The sequence below is a fragment of the Chinchilla lanigera genome, unplaced genomic scaffold (genome assembly GCF_000276665.1).
Source record: "Chinchilla lanigera isolate Chin_1 unplaced genomic scaffold, ChiLan1.0 scaffold00068, whole genome shotgun sequence".
Lineage (NCBI taxonomy): Eukaryota > Metazoa > Chordata > Mammalia > Rodentia > Chinchillidae > Chinchilla > Chinchilla lanigera.
This window is the reverse complement of record NW_004955469.1, coordinates 5,489,299-5,504,318: the sequence shown is the minus strand read 5'-3', so window position 1 is coordinate 5,504,318 and position 15,020 is coordinate 5,489,299. Positions and strand designations below refer to the sequence as shown.

The 15,020-nt window shown below is 43.0% G+C and overlaps 1 long non-coding RNA gene across 1 annotated transcript; it reads left to right on the top strand.

Annotated features, from left to right (window-relative positions):
• The first annotated feature begins 303 nt into the window (after positions 1 to 303).
• On the top strand, positions 304 to 8,793 carry LOC106150245. Its single transcript, XR_001236957.1, has 3 exons — positions 304 to 546; positions 7,590 to 7,805; positions 8,711 to 8,793. It is a non-coding gene; the product is annotated as an uncharacterized LOC106150245 (long non-coding RNA).
• Positions 8,794 to 15,020: the final 6,227 nt, after the last annotated feature.

The window sequence follows — 15,020 nt, the reverse complement described above, 5'->3', positions numbered from 1 at the left end:
ATCTGGAAATTCTTGGCACTTACCTGCCCATCTGAATTTACAGTGTAGTTTTTACATCAGGATTGCATTTGCTTGCAGGGTTTCTCAGCTTCAGATGTTGTTTATTTCATACCTACAATGGGAGAAAGACATCCAGTTAATCCAGACACAACTGAGTTTAGAAATGACTTAGATCTAATTTTACTCACTTCATCATTCCCAAGTTACTCTTTCTGCTTCCTTTGGTTCTGTGTGTTTCAAATCATTTCCCACTGTTTATTTTTAATTTCTACTTTATTTTAATTATTTAATAGGTAGCATCTGTGCAGTGCCTGTCATTCATCAAGCAGTTTGTTTTCTGCTTATGGAATCACAAAAATATTTAATCTGCTGCTTCATTAGTGCCACCATTCTTCAAGCTGCAGACTACAGGATCTTACTTCTTCTTCTTCTGAGTGTCCTGGAGGGACAAGATTCTGGGAGGTGACAGAGGTCCTCTGACAAGCCAGCACCCAAAGTGTCCCTGAGCAAGTAAAGAAACACCCCTTCTTTCAACTGCTTTTGTGAGTAAGTGTGTTTTTTCTTAAATGTCTCCAGGTAACACAGTGTGGACGACCTTGTCAATGATTGGTGTTAGGGATCAGTGCTCAGCATTAGTGATGTTTTCCTATCCAGACCCCCTCGCCTTTCTGGGATGGATCCACTGGGTAGGATTCAAATTGCAGGTCTGTAGGGTTGTATTTTCTCAGGCCTCAGGGACCTGACCCTAGAAGCCATCTTAATTCTCAGTTATAGGGTATGGATTCCACAAATAGGAAGAGGTTGGCACAGATGGGGAAGAGGCACCTAGAGTGGTAATGAAAATTATTAATACCATTCCAGCTATTCCCAAAGTATTTACAATCTTCACACTTCAGGATGATCCAAGCCAATAGTTTTTCTGCCAAAGTCTTCTAAGGTGAGGGGTCTCAGTTCCCTCACCTGTAAAATGATCTGCTGTAATGAGATAGTTTCTTAGGGTTTTGCCATCCTAAGCACTGGAAGAACTTGAAATAATGGCGAAGTTAAAATCTGTAGACTCATTTTTCTCCTGCAATTTTATGAAGGGCCTAACATCCTGCCAATAGTTTGTGCACAGTCTGTTGTGGTTTCTGAAATATTTCTAGAGATCCATTCTTTTGGAAAAGGCATGGAAGAAATGTTCCCAGACAGGCATTGAGCTTACACCTGCCATTTACATCTTAGTGAGAACCAGTGTACACGATTATTTAACTAGTCTGCTAGCACCATCTGAACAGGATTTGACCATAGAGCAGGCCGAGTGAATGTTTGGGGAAGGGCAAGGAGCCAGCAAAGTGACAGGTGTGGGTGTATTTGGTTGGGCACAAAGGAAGGGAGGAATACAGGAGATGTTTCAGGGGGGAATACAGGAGATGTTTCAGGCTTTAGAAGGTTCCTTGGAGCTCAGTTGTGAGATTTGCAGATGGACTGGAACAATCTGCCCTGGAACAGGTTGCCATCTAGCTGTGAAGACAACACACAGGAAGCAGCAGGAAGCAGCAGGAAGCAGCAAGAGGGACTCTTGCTGGGGCTCCCAGCTTCCACTCCTGGCCCTGCACAATCTGTTCTGTTCTCCACAGCAGCCAGTGTGAGCACTAAAAAAACTAACATCAGACCATGGATTTTCTCAAAGTCCTTCAGTATCTTCCTAACCAGCCGAGAACACAGCCAACATACTCACCATCATCTACAGCTTCTCCCCATCAGCTCTGTCGCACCCTGACCTCCTTTCTTCCTTTCCTCCTTTGCTCACTACTATCCAACTGCTATGACCTTGGCCTTGTTCACTTAATGCATCAGGTAAACCTGTACCTCATCCCTGGAGGAGGTGTTCCTTGCCCTAGGAGCTTCTCTGTGAAGATATTAACATGTCTCAGCTCTCTGCTTCATTTAGGCTGCTGCCCACATGTCACCTCCTCAGACCCTTGTTCCCTGCCTATGCTTTGATACAACTTTATCTTCTTCAGAGCAAGTATCACCACCTCATCTTGTGTATATGTTTACTACCTTTTCTTAGTCTGCCTCCCATGTTAGAGCACAGGCTCCTTGAGGTGAAGTATTTTGCTGTGTTGTCCCTAGCTGTACATGTGGCCTCAGAAACAACCCCTGGTGTGTTGAATATTCTCTAAACAGAGTGTTGAGTGAATGAATGAATAAAGAGGACTTGTCTTGTTGGAACTCTGTTCAGCTGGTTGAGTGCTTATGATAGATAGATGATAGCTAGCTAGCTGGGCGGATGGCTGATAGGTAGAATCTGATAGTGTACTGAGGTTGTACACTGATAGATGATATGAAATAATGAATGGAACAGTTCATGTTAATGATATCACTCCACATGTCACATAAAGAAATAGACTACAGATCAAACTAAGAAATTATTTTTGACTTTCGGAGGCATTCCAAAAATAAGTTGGGGAGAAGAACTCTATTTCCTGCCTCTACATGGTTTCTTGTAGGACCTGTCTGGGGGTCTTGTTAGAGATGGATTGTTTGAGAACTTATTTATGAAAAGAGTCAGCACTACATGAACCCTGAAGTCCTTCCATGACTCTTGGCCATTTCTAGTGCTGCATTTTCACTTGAAAGCACCATAGTTTGGACTTCATGTTGCTTCTGTTCTTTCTTTAAAAATTGTATTTCTTTTATTCTGACTACTATTGTTTGTGTCTGAAAAAAATCTTTAAACAACAAAGTCAGATACTGGTATTGTCTTGAGGGATAGATGCTTCTTCGCTGGATTGGGTGTTATTCTTCAAGGGGTGATTACTCCTAGCAAGTATAGTGAGGGAAGGCTTCCTGAAGAAGGCAAGACACTTTGACGTTGACAGATGTCTCCTTGGAAAAAGAGACAAAGGGAGGAAAGTTAGGTACAATTGTGTTGGCAAAATGCTCTGAACCCAAGAAGCAATAACATCTCCCCCATCCTTTTGCTATGTCCCCGCTCTCTCTGGGAGCCCACTATGTGTAGGGAAGTGGGAAGCAGGACCCAACCCTCCTATCTGCTCCTAGCGCTGAGCATCTGAAGAATCTCCCCAACCCAGGGGATGGTCACTTAGGTTCTGGTGCCACCCTTTCTGGAACACATGTCCAGTTAGGAGCGATTCCTACCACAATTCAAGTGTCCTGGAGGGAAGGAGCAGGAAGAGAAGGACAGGAAACCAGCAAACCGACAACAGTGGATCACAGCTAAGTTTACTTAAATATCCTCAGAGCAGGATAATAAAGGGGAGAGGGCTTGGAAATTGGGAGCCAAATTAGTGAAACAAATGTTGAAAGTAAAAATTGTTTTAAAAAGTCATAAAAACAAAGAATGCAGATTTCTTTACCCATGACATCACTTAACTGCATTTTGGGCAGAACGTGTGCACCAATTCCACATCTTCTTAGGACAGAAAGTGACCTGAGAGTAGTGGGTAAATGGAAGCAGTATTGATCTAGGAACTTCTGACCCAATGTGGGGAGGACACGTTTTCAGGAACCAGCAGGTAGTTTAGCTGCAGCCTCTGGATGATAAAGGTCAACTCAGTCCAAGATATTGTGAAAATCTTAATCATTAAATCTCATGACCTGTGGAGAAGAGAGAACGAGTATCAGTCCTTGGTTCCCCCTCAAAGGCATAGACTTTAAGCCTTATTGCAGGAACTAGAGTTGTAAAATCATCTCTCCTAAGAACAAAATCAAACCTTTATGCCATTTTTGCCTTGGAAAGGTATACTGTGTAATCAGCCAGCTTGTTAGGCTGTTTAACAAGGTAAAGAATATTAAAATATTTGTCTGTGTTTCTGTACTTTCTCAGAGCTATAAGCATCACAGGACAGAGCTTGCCGATCATTTATTGGACTGCCTGGATAACAGTGTGTGGTGGACACAACCATCTGTAACTAAACAAGATGCTTGAAAAATGTGGACTGTCTGGTGCCATGATGGTATTTCCCAGAATGGAATCCAGAGCAGCTTCACCTATTGCTCACAAGGGTGGACTGATTAACCTGCTGGGCTTTGGGAAGATCATTAGCAGTCTTTCCCCTTACATGGCTACAGAAGGGAAAACCCATCTGGGGGCAGCCAGTGTCAAGGGGTTCAGGCAAACAATCAATTTGTTTTCATGCTCCAAAGATATCAAATCTTAGGGTGCCTGAGAAAGGACCTATGAATAGAATTCCTTGTCTTCCTCAGTTCTGAATAAGTAACAAATTTAAGAGTGTGAGTGAACTCCAAATGCTTCCCCACTTATAGTTAAGTTGGACGTGGCAGGTTCAGTTCTGTTAACTGATTGGACTTGTCAGTAGGAAGCTCTAAAATTAGGCAGCTTGATCCAACCCTTCCAGATAGTACTGAAATGGGCAAGGCTTTGCATGGAAGAAGTGCATCCAGGTCAGAGTTTTGGGAGAACTCCTGCTCTTCATGGACTGGCTGGCCTATGTAGGTAGTGAAATCAGAGCATCTCTTTATTTGTCTCAAATTGCCAACAAAATGAGTAATGGGAGATGTGGAGGAACCAATGTATTTCAGTCACAGAGCTCCCTGCACTTGGAAAAAAGCTTCCTCCATCCTTAAAATTAGTGTGTGTAGGAGGGCTCCCCTTGCTGGAAGACCAAGTTCTCAGGCCCATCTGCTCAGTATATCCATCCTCTCTGTTCTGCAGCCTCCTCAGATCTTAATGCAAACAGAGCTGCTCCATCTTTAACCTACTGTGTTAAACAGTGGTGCTCAGGCACCAAACGCAAATAAAGGGATACATAGCAGGAAGGTGGCTCTTAGCTCTTCTCTCTCCTGTGTTTTCCAAGGCCTTTGCCATGCCATGAACTGATATTACCTCCCATTTACAGGAAGGTATCAGTCTTTAAGGGACCTCCTGGAAGTCTCTCTCCCACACTGTAATTCACACTGCATGCTATCACTGGGCTGATGTCTTGAAAACACCATTCTTACCCAGTCACTCAAACTCTAAGTCTACATTTCCTTGTTGTAAAATGGATATGTTTATGTTTTGCTGGTTGCCTACCTCACATTGTTGTTGAAAGGATCTGCACCCTGTGAATGGAAAGGTTGTGTCTATGCTGGTGCTCCTACCTGTCCTGGGGACTCATTCTCCCTCCTGTCTACCAGATCAAGTTGGTGTCATTGTGCTTGGTATCCAGGCCTCCACGGGAAGGCACATTCTTGGTTCTTGATGTTTGTCCCATATTTCCCTGCAATCCAGGTTCTCTTTTCCTTCCCTACCCAGCCTTTGGGGAAGCTTTCCTTCACTACTACTGCTCTCAGGGTTCCCCTCTGCTCCAGGCTCTTACCGGTTCTGTAGCTGGAATAATGGCTCAACTGTGGCTGCACATCAAAAATACCCAGATAGCTTTTTTTTTTTTTGGTTTTTTTCCGGTACCGGGAATTGAACTCACAACCTTGCACTTGCCAGGCAGGCGCTATGCCACTGAGCTAAATCCCCAGCCGTCCAGATAGCTTTTACATGATGCCATCACCTGTACCATACTTGGTTTCAGTGGAACTGAAGCACCTTAGAGCGGAATGAAGTTGACTGTGTTTTCTAAGAGCTCTTCGGTGGCTCTCATGTACAGCCGGACAAAGCACCTAGCAGTTAGGTCTTGCAGGTGGCACTGAATTCTTTTGGTCTCATGAGTACAATCTTCCTGATTGCTCTGAAATTTCCATGGGGCACAGGCCCTGCTCCATCTCCTCTTTTCCTCTGTGTACTGTTTTCCTCTGCGGGGCACCTTTGACTTCTATAGGTTGTGAATGTGCTTCAGTACTCACTCAGCTGTCCTGTCTCCTGTCCCCCAAGTCTGAACATGATAAGCATTAGTCAACCCTGTGGGGTGTGGTGCAGCAAAGACCCATTTGTGCTTACCAGTGGGGTTCAAATATGGCACATATGCTCTGTGCGGTGGTACAGGATTTCAAGAAGTCCCTGTGTCTCAGGACCCCTTACCCTCTTTCTTTTTGCTGTGGTTGGAATGAGGAAGCAACAGAAGTAAATGGCTAAGCCCATACATCCAGAACTAGTGTTAGAAGGCAGTGGCAAGGCATTTTCATGCCAGATAGTTTTTCTGGTGAACTCATGAGTTCAGGGCCTGGATGCCCAAGACAAGGGTCATTTAGTGGTGACATAATTGCAGTTCATGTCTCATTAAATAGTGCTCACTGGCCCACACCTCACATACTCTAAGTCCATGGTTCCCCTCTTTGGCACCAGTGAGCTTATGTCAGGGCTCTCAGGTCTTTTGGGTCCTGATGGTTACAGATGTGGAAGGGAGCCAGCAGCACTCAGAGCTCAAGAATAGAATTCCTACTTTCAACACATATGTTAATGATTACCTCTTTCTTGTTTTTTTGAGACAGGGTCTTACTTTGCAGTTTAGGCTGGCCTTGAACTGACTGTGTAGCCAAGGCAGGCCTTAAAATCACTGTGATCTTCCGCCTGCCTCAGTCTCCTTAATGCTGGGATCATAGACATGCTCCATCACTCCTGGTGTTACATTTATTTCTCAGATGCCACTCATGTATGGCTGGAAGGTGATGCTGTGCCCAGCAGTGGTCATGAACCCATTCTATGCCCCTTTCTGCACGGGCATGGTTCCAGCAATGGTGATTCATTCAGCTGGACTTACTCTGGGAAGCTTTGGGTGGGTTGCAGTTACTGGAATGCTCTGAATTCCTCTCTGTTGTGCTTTTGTATAAATCCCAGGCATTACATAACCGGTCTTCTGCTCTCCTGACGTCTTCTTGGTTAGCTTCTGTATTTAGATTCTCTTCAGAGTACCTTTGGTCTTTCTGGGATGTTCATAGTGAGTTTCTTTCAAGATCCCTCTTTCTTGGTGCCTGTTACCTAGGAAATCTTTCTCTTTTATGCAAAAACCACCAGCTTGATGGCATTGTGCTGCTGCTGCAATTTTAGTGTCTTCTCAGGTACAGAACCCCTGACTGTCTACTGTACTTCATATCCACCTTCCCTATCACTCTTTCAATCTCACTCCTAAGCAATCATTTGGCATAAACTCAATAGTAGGTTTGGCTTGACAGGCTCATTGTTAACTGTGACTAAGGCAGCTCAGAATGTCAATAGTGCCTGCTACAAATGTCTTGCTTTGTCTCATATCAGGCCACTCTGCATCTACTGAATGCTTGATTTTTGAGGAGCTGGGATCAGGGTCCCCTCTGGAAGATGCCACTGTGGTTTATAGTATGTCATAGTTGAGATCAGTATGTCTTCACCGATGGAATTCAAACATATGTATGCTTGGTAGATTGGTGAAGTGGGGCAACAAAAATCTCTTGCTTTAGTGGCTATGTCCTAGTCTCTGTGACTCAGACGCTGGGCTGGGATGACACTTGCATCAATGTTCTTCATTTGCCTTGACAGTACACATGTGCATGTGTATCTGTGGTCTGCAATAATTACAGATACGCCACCTGCCACATCCCAGAAGCGAGGGGTGGTGCTGGGGGGTGGGGTGGTGGTGGAATGACAGCAGTTTTGCATTTGTGGGATACTTTTCAAAATTCATGTATTCAGTGTTCTCTCCTCCCTCTCTCAGGGTCAGCAGGCACATCTGCAGAAACTGCACCTCTTGCTTCCTGGCACAGGAGTCTGTCGAGGACACCTGGCTTCTTCCTGCTCAGCACAGAGGGAGAGGCATGAGGGTCTGTGGGCTCAGCAGCAAGCATCTGAATCTCATGGAGACGTTTCAGCAAGTGCACTGGGAAGACATATGCTCCATGTTATTTTTCTGGAGTTGGGAACAGAGCCAGAAGTACGTATTTTATTTCATTCATTCCTTTGTTCAACGTGATTTAGGTTACTAGTGTGTGTCTTTCCTTGTTTGCAGAATTTGGAGTGGGGGAAGGGAGACAGAGTTCTATAAGCTATCTCTTCCCTCCAGTCTGTGCAGAACACACACACACACACGCACACACACACACACACACACACACGACATGAATAAGACAGTAAGAAGAGTACAGGACCAGATGCTCATTAGGCTGAGTGAGGGGGGCTGTCATTCTGGAGAGCTGCCCCCCTAGATGTTGCCATGATTGAGTCTTCAGCCCTATATTCATTCACAGGCTGAGCCTAACTGGTCTAGCTGTGAGCCGAAATCAGCACAAAGAAGGAAAAGGAATATCCACATTTATGTTGAACACTGCCATCTGAGAATGAAGAAAATAGAGTCTATCTGTTTTGTATCCATGTTGCAGGCTGCAGACACATCTTTGTTGAATGCCTTTTGCAGATAGCCTACAGTTCCTGAGGCTGTGGCCCAGAAAAAGATGCACTTGTTACAAATGAACATGCTATTCTAAAACAAAGCAATGGCTTCATTTCCCCAATGCTGCATGAATTGAGTACTTTGAGGGCCCTAGAAGAGGCCTCAGTTCCCTCCTCCACAACTTGCATCAGGCAGGGATTCTAATGGGTGGGAAGATATGGGGAAGGAGGACTTTGCTTGGGCTGAGAATTAGATCAATTATTGATTCATGAAATCATTTCTGTGTAGTGTGAGGGGCAGAGGTCTGGACTGAACCCTGCTGTGGTTGAGCTACATCAGGGGATCAGGCAAAAGGGACTTCAGTCAGTGGCCTCAGAGCTCCCCAGAGAATAAGCAGTTTTTAGGGAAATAGGAAGGAAGAGGCCAACTTCCTGGGTTGCTTTTGACAGATCTTAACGTTCTGGAAAAGTCTTCCTTCGGCAGCACAGATACTGGAATTGGAGGGACACACGGAAGATGGGGATGACCCCTGTGCAAGGAGAAACTCAACTGTTCTGGAAAAGCAGAGCATGAGCCTCCACCTCCCCTCTCTGTGAAGTGGGTCTCTAAGGGGTGTCCATTTTGTGATCTTTTATTGATGTCTATAATTTGTTTGTCTATATCTTTGGGAAATTTTATTTAGTGCACTGAATTGCTGAGATTGCTGTTGGTTTGCTGTATTTAAAAATACAATAAAAGACATGAAAAGATTGACAGTAAAATGTTTATCAGGTAACAGTAATCTTCACAGATCCACAGATCCACTTCTGTCTTATAAATACTGAAGTTAGAGGCCTAAGAAATATCCAAGAAGCCATTGATTTTTTTCATTTGTTCATGGAAATAAAATAATAGAAACAACAGTCACAGATATGTGCCTTGAAACACCTGTGATGTATGAAGCGCTCAGAATTGTTGCATCACTGAACAAGATGGAAGAATCTGTGGTACTGCTGCTGGGGACTCTGGGACCCCACGATTTGTATGACCACTGATGATGCCATAGATGTGTTGCCAATCTAGACAAGTTAGGGCAAGTTCCAGAAAGATTTCTCCTTGGCCCTTCTGCTTTGAGAAGAGTCCTGAAGGGCATTCTCTTTATCATTCACAGCCACAACAGAGGAGCAAGCTGGATGAGTGAGGGTGTGGGGATCTCTTGTCCAGCAGGTGGACAGAACTGTCACTGATCCTCAAGCCTGCAAAAGTTGGAACCACCTAGTAGTAGAGAAATGACCAGGGCAGCTACAACAAGGAAGCTCCTGAAACTTGGCTCCTTTCTGCAGCTATGAACTTGAGTGCTTGCAACTTTGCATCTAAGAGCATGTTTGCTTTTCTATGTAGACTTCTCAGTACTTGAACTTGCTGGCTCCTTTCCAGACAACATCTGTGTTGTTCATTATAACAAGTCAAAACAGTGACCTGGTCATTCACTCACAGTTTTATCAGTTGCCTGTGGTGGGAGTTTCATTGTAGAAGGGCTTACAGCTAATGTGCTGAGCTGAAATGCCCAGCCTTCTTAGGATGGATATCTGTGGGCTCTGTGATGGAACACTGTCAGGGGCTGCAGAGTGGCAGACCACGTCCTGGTGATTTGGTTCCCTATCTGATCATTTGCTTATGGAGCTCCCTTGATGTTGGGAAAAGTTCCACCTCTGAGTGAGAATTTGGAAATGTGTTGGCACAACAACATGGACAGGAGGGGTGGGGACAGGTCACATGAGTGAAAAATTGTCCTTCTTCCTGCATGAATCTCAGATGTCTTAGAGGACACTGATGTAGATGAGAAACCTTTCGATAATTAGGGCCCTAGATCCAAGTCTTCTATATCTAGCATAACATGCTTTATGCACAATTCCAATCTGTACTGACCTTCCCCTGTGTAAATGGAGAGACTCTGTTTCATTAGGTTAAGAAATTTACCAAGAATGATTCGCATGGTTTTAATGATGGAAAATCATTATCACCAATGGCAATATCTGCAATGGTGTTGGTATTGCCTACAGTACACCTGGAACAACCTGCACAATCAAGCTGTCTCGACCCTAGTGAGTCTGTGTGACGCAGAGCGTCTGGCCGCTTTATCCTGCCTTCAGGTTAGTTAGTCCTGGAGCATTTGAAGATTAAAAACTGTGTTATTTTATATATTCTTTCCCATGTGTTTCCCTACTACGTTATTTTTAGGCCACTATATTAGTGGTGTTTTTCACATCATTTTTGATTGATGCTTCTTTTATCTAAGAATGCAATTATGCTGCTAACGTGAGCTGAGGTTGGTTGTACTTTGGCTCTCTGTTATCCATGACTTTCACATGAGGTGAGTGAGGGGATGACTAAAAGCTCACTGAAAATGCAGCATTGGTTCTAACTGGCTTTGCTGGGAGGCAGTGAAGGAAAGTCTGGCGTGGCCAGTCCAAGGGAAGTATAAGTCCATCTGCCAAAGTCTTTGCATGGGGAAGTAGAGGCACGCAGTTTTCTGTGTCAGGTTCTGTCCCTCGACATTCACATGACTTGGCTCAAACACCAATGGGCCATTTGTGAATTGGTCAGTTGGTGTAAGATTCAGCTCCTTTCTGAGTATGTTCTCTTCCATTTGGTGTTCTATATTCTTTTTAGTGTTTTCTCTAAAACTCATGAACCATACTTTTCCTCTCTCTCTATCTCCCCCCTCCCCTCCCCCATCTCTTCTCTTTCTCTTTTTCTGAATTCAGTTGTCCCTTGGTATCTGTAAGGTATTGCTTTTAGAAAGAACTCCAAGCAAATACAAAACTCTGTGGATACTCAAGTCTCCTGTACAAGTGGCACCGCATTAGCATATAGTCTGCATATACTCTTGTATACTTTAAATGCTCTTTGGATTATATTACCTAATACTTTCATTATATTATATAATTACATTACCTAATATAATGTAAATATGATATAAATAGTTGCTGTACTATATAGTTTAAGAAGTAGTGGTAAGAAAAGTCGGTGCATGTTTAATACAGATGCAATTTTTAAAAAAATTTGACCTGTGGTTTCCTGAAAATGCATACACATTTTTTCCTAGTACATTTGTAATAAGTGCACAATAACAGCTCATTATTCCTGAATAGTTTAGTGTATATTTTCCAAGAACAAGGACATCCACCTATAAAACCACAATCTAACAATTCCACTCAGGAAGTTAACAGTGAGTTTTACACTAGTGTCACACACATTCTACCACAGACCCATTCACAGACGTGCTTGTGCTAGTGATGCTCTTTATAGCTGCAAGCACCAATTCAAGGTCACTCAGTGCACTTAGCTGTCATGTTTTATTAGTCTCCATTACCCTCCGCAGATGCTTGGTTTTCACTGTCTTTCCTGACCTCAATACGCCTTGAGTATAGGTCTGTTACTAGAAGACCGTTCCATAGGTTGGTATTTCTGATGTTTCCTCATCAATAGCTTCAGGTTGTACATTCTGGGGAAAAAATTAAAGAGATGGTGCTGTGTTCTCTCAGTGCACCAATTCAGAAGAACAAATGTCAGTTTCTCCATGATAACATGTGTGTATGTATGTATGTATGTATGTGCCCATGGGTTATTTTATTTGATGGGCTACAATCCAATATAATTTATTTTGATGTTGATGTTGTCCCCAGTTTGTCTCCTGGAACCCATGTTTAGCTGGATCCTGTGTCTCTTGAACAGTGGTTTTATTATTTTGGCTCCAAATGATCTGTGCTTGCACATTCCTTGCCCCAGCCCTGGAATCAACGATTTCTTCAAAAATCCCTGACTCTTTTAGAAATCAAGGTCCAGGGCTGGGCATGTTCACTACTCATGGCTGTCTTGATCCTAGACGTTCTCATCAGACAGAACTAGAACACTTACATCTGCAGATCTCTGCCTGGGTTCACTGACATCTGTGCACAAGTGTGTTTGCCCATCCCCTGGAAATGGCTAATAAACATCAGTACCTCTAACCACAATCCAACAGCATGTGGTCAGTTCTAGCCTACCTCTTTCCATGTTTGGACTCCATTCTCATTAGGGAGAAATTTGGCTCATATAGTCTCAATTTTCCTATTATTTTGGTTACCTTGTTTGTAACTAATCCAATCTCTCTGTCACAGGAGCCCCTCCTTCGCCGGGGACTCCCAGCTCACCTGCCCCACTCCTGCCGAGGGTTCTTTCAGAGCAATAGAGGTAGTACTTTTATAATAATACGTATTTAATAAATGTATATTTTTAATGACACATCAACTTTTTTTCTGTACTCATCTCAAAACCAGTTATTATAGATCATATGTTCCATTTGGTTTCAAGTCTTTATGTTTGAAAAGTGACTTTATAGGTGAGTGTGGTGGTGCACACCTGTAATCCCAGCACTTTAGGCTGAGGCAGGAAGATCACAAGTTAGAGCTCAGCCTGGGCAACTTACAAACTTAGTGAGACCCTGTCCCAAAAAATGTACAGAACTGGGGATGCAGCTCAGTGTGAAGACCCTGAGTTCAACCCCCAGTGTTGGATGAAAGAAAGAAAGAAAGAGAGAAAGTGATAAAGAAAGAGAAAAGAAAGAAAAGAAAGCAAAAGCATGACTTTCTTTGGCCTTTTCTCTAGAATAATAGTTTAGTTGCATATAAACACTGCATATTTTTTTTCCTGGTATCTGGGGTTGACTATAGGACGTGTTCTTTCAATCTAAATTTCATAGCTCTCCTTTTAAAGATAGATTTTAAAATTTACGTCATGCTTTTAATGGTCTGCCACTTGACAATGATGTATCCAGATGTTGATTTATTTTTATTTTCCTTGCCTGATAAGTGGAGGTCACTCTGTTGTTAAGATTTCTCTTTCTTTTTCTGGAAAATTCTCTTCTGACTGCTGTTACTATACCCTCCCATCCCTTCTGTTCTTCTGGAACTCTCATTTAATCTATGCCACACTCTCTGCTGTCCTCCACCTTTCCTAGTGAGCCTTTCATATTTTGTGTATTTTTCTATCCGCACAACCCTTGGGCGAAATTCCAAGTACTGTCCTTGGCCTCAATAATTTGCCTCTGCCTTTTTTTTCAGGGTATGGTTTATCCCATTATTGATTTAAAAAAAATCATTTTTATATCTATGACTATAATTTTCATTTTTAAGATTTCCTGCTGGCTCATTTTCATATCATTTTCCTTGCTTCATTTTTGTCTTTGCAACATAGTTTTTTGCTCATTTAAAGGATGTTATCCTTTCATTAATCCACCTAAACATAGTTACTTCCACACTTCTATAAAGGGATTTGGATTGATTTTGTGTTTCAAATTGCTCATTTTTGTTTGCTTTCCTTTTTATGGTTACATTTTTAGATGGTTTGGAATTTTGATTTATGGCATCATTTTCAGGGATAATTTTATTTGTTATTCTTTCTCTTGAGAGAATATTTGGTAGCCTGTCTCTCACACACTCTCTCTCCCTCCCTCTCCCTCTCCCTCCCTCCCTCTGTCCCTCTCTTCTCTTGCAAATAGCTTATTCTGGTCCGAATGATTATATGGTTGACATCACAGAATCCTAACCCTTAATACTGAATAAATGCTGTCATGGTTGCTTGGTTCCCTGCCCAATTGTATAGTCAGAGGAATTCTTGACTCTGTCCCTGAGCTATGGAGCCTTTGGTTGGTTTCTGATCTTGAGGCTGGATTTGTGCTTTCCTGCCTCCATGGGCCTGTTCTAGTTCACTTGTGACGGCTCTTTCCTTCCTTTTTACTCAAGGTTTGTGTGTGTAGATGGGGGCAGGGTTTGGGGAAATTCATGCCTTGGCTTTAAACAGAGTCTGCTTGTAGTCCCACGATCCCCCAGGAATTGAACTCCAGGTCCCCATGTCCTTCACCTGAGTCTGGATTCCACAATACTGTGATTTCAGAGCTGCTTATGTTTGGCATTGTTGTCTTGCTTCTGATCTTTAAGACATTTACTTATTTCTGAGTCTGCCCATATTTTTTGTTTTATTTTGAATATATCATTGGTCCATGTCTAGAGCCAGGGCATTAATGTCAAAATGTGAGCTTACAGAGCTATTTGGATTGCCAGTTTCCTATTTTCATTAAGCAGAGGTAGCATTCTAGTGGAGAACGTTTTTTAACTCCGAGATGCTGCTGGCATCTATTCTTGGGTTAAAGCTCCAATATTTATCACTATCCTTCACTGAATCACAGAGTCTCCAAACACACCACAAGGTTGGACCTTACTTATCTCTCAGTCTGGGGACTTTTTCATGGCAAATTGACATCCACAGATGCCACAACTTCAGTGCGGTTCATGTCACACAAACCTTATCCAGGGCATTTCCTTCTCTTGGTGGAGGACAGAAGGCACAGCCAGCATATGTCTTCTTATGCTGAGAAGCAAACTCAGAGATGTGTAGATCCAGTGTTCCTTCCCACAAGAACATACACATTAGCAATTTTGGGGAAGGCAATTGGATATTTCCAAATCTATGCAAGGATCACCCAAGATAATCTTTCTAGATCTGAATGGGCAATTTGACCCTTGTAGACACAGGCACAGAATTAGAAAGTTTTCTTGTTATGAAGTCCAAATTTACCTCCTTGCAATTCCTACAGTGATCACACAAATGACATTCTAACACGAGAACTGTTCGGATACGGAGAGACATGCAGTGTTATATGCTTGCATTTTCTCTTCTTTGGTCTGAATCCTCCTACTTCTCTCAGTGCTGGGCCCTGTAAATCAGATGCCTCATTTT